General features: G+C 35.0%; 1 pseudogene; it reads right to left on the reverse strand.

Annotated features, from left to right (window-relative positions):
* Positions 1-746: 746 nt before the first annotated feature.
* LOC108368725 (microtubule-associated protein RP/EB family member 1 pseudogene) lies at positions 747-1371 on the reverse strand (annotated as a pseudogene).
* Between the last annotated feature and the right edge of the window lie 631 nt (positions 1372-2002).

Genomic DNA, 2002 nt, shown 5'->3' on the forward strand with positions numbered 1-2002 from the left:
TGTTTCTGATTACGAACACAGCTTTTTCAGATCAATACCTTTCAAATCAGTGGAATTAGTTAAATTAATTAAAAAAAAAAAAAATCTTTACATGCATCGCTCATTAGTAAATCGAAGCAAGATTGTACATTTTTTAAATTTAACGAACTTGATGCAAATTATTGTTGACAAAAAGCAACCGTGGGCCCTAATCCGACTCACAAATTCTTGCTGACAAAAATGTTCCCAGCCCGAATTTGCTACTTCCCTACTACTCAGGGTTAATATCTGTATGGTTAAACTAACTATGCATGATAATTTTTTTTGCGTTTTTAAAGCCAAAAATTATTTAATTTTAAAGCCATTAATTATTTAAAGCCAACTTTATTTAAGTTTAAAAATACACGGCGTAAGTAAACCAATTTATATCTACCTTCTTTACAATTCGCACGACGTCTTCATCGTTGAGGATATGGTCGATACCCATTTTCTGCGGTTGATGCTTAACCGAAGAGCCCCACACCAAAGCATATTTAAATTCTTTAGCTATTGATCGATGCAGCCTAATTTGTTTAGAATATAAAGCCAGGGTATTTAAATACAATTGCCCTCGATATCACCAAGTAGATCGTCGCTAGTCGCATCATATCGCCACGTTATATCAGCGTTATGTATCTTATATTCTGAAAGGATTGTCTTAACTAGATCAGCATCTAATTCAGATTGTGGTACCATGCAATTAAAGATGGCACCTCAATTATCTTTACCTTTAAAATAAAATGCCATCGATGTTGTTGTGGAACGCGCCGGCGGTGCTATGGAAACTGGTTTGCGTGAGGATAACGAACCGCTACCAGTGCCAGGTAACGCTTTTACCACACCCGAACCAAAACCCATTGGTGCGTCGTATATAGCAGCGCTGGCATCATAACCTCGGCCATCATAATAGGCATTGAAGAATTTTTTTTTAACCATTGAAAAAAAAATTCGAAAGTATCTTAAAAACGGCCATCGTTTGGAAAGATGCTTGTAAGATTTTAAACATCTGAATATATTCATGTTCCAAATTAGTGCGGCACTGGACACTTTTCATTGGTACCGAGCCGGGAAACAGCATATCCATGAACTGGCAATAAGCAGCGCCAGTGCAGAGCTCTTCAATTTTACCAAATTGCGCTTGCAGACAATCGTTTACCCATGCGTGCATATCATGTCTGGATAAATTGTCGGTAGTCACATTTGTAGAGCGCACATCGACTGCCATTGTTCTGAAAAGAAAAAAACAACTTCAATGTTAATTACAAATTAAAGTTACTAATTTTTACAACCTCTACAACCTTCTTACCTGCGATTGCGTAATTCCCTCGTGTATGAATGTACTTTCCATCCCATTCTTCCAATGAAATGAATGAATTTTCTTAATTGGCTTATATGTGAAACAGGGCTCGGACTACCAAAATTATTTAGTACGCACCACTCTGACAATTGGAGTAAAAACAAATTTTCCTAGTAGCCGGGTGTCATCTTTTTCTCATCCGCAATATCAAAAAAATTTAGATATTTCAGTAACATCTCTTTCAAATTTTAATTTATTTATACATATATAGACAAAGTATTCGAATATTGTCAATGTATTGACTTATTTTATTAAGGTCATCGTCAGTCATTCCGAAATATTCACATGAATTAAAACTTTGTTATAGAATAGATTTTTTAATAATAGATAGAGTAGATTAAACACTTTTCTAAAACGTACTAAACTCATGTCAGAACGTAGTGCTATCCTAGCACCGGTGGATAAATTCACATAAATCATACATACGGGTTGCGAGAATGGCTAAAAACTCTCCAAGTGTAGACTAATTCGTTTTCGACAACTTCATGCAATGAAGTTGAACTGCTAATTACGAATATTAGTAGATCAACTCATTAACGGAAATGATCTTTTCCATAAGAGCACTTAATATGGGCACTTCCAAACATCATAAATGCAATTTACAATTTTCGATGTAATAAAAATTTA

This window comes from Rhagoletis zephyria, unplaced genomic scaffold (assembly GCF_001687245.7).
Source record: "Rhagoletis zephyria isolate East Lansing unplaced genomic scaffold, Rhagoletis_zephyria_1.1 Rzeph_scaffold_03277, whole genome shotgun sequence".
NCBI lineage: Eukaryota > Metazoa > Arthropoda > Insecta > Diptera > Tephritidae > Rhagoletis > Rhagoletis zephyria.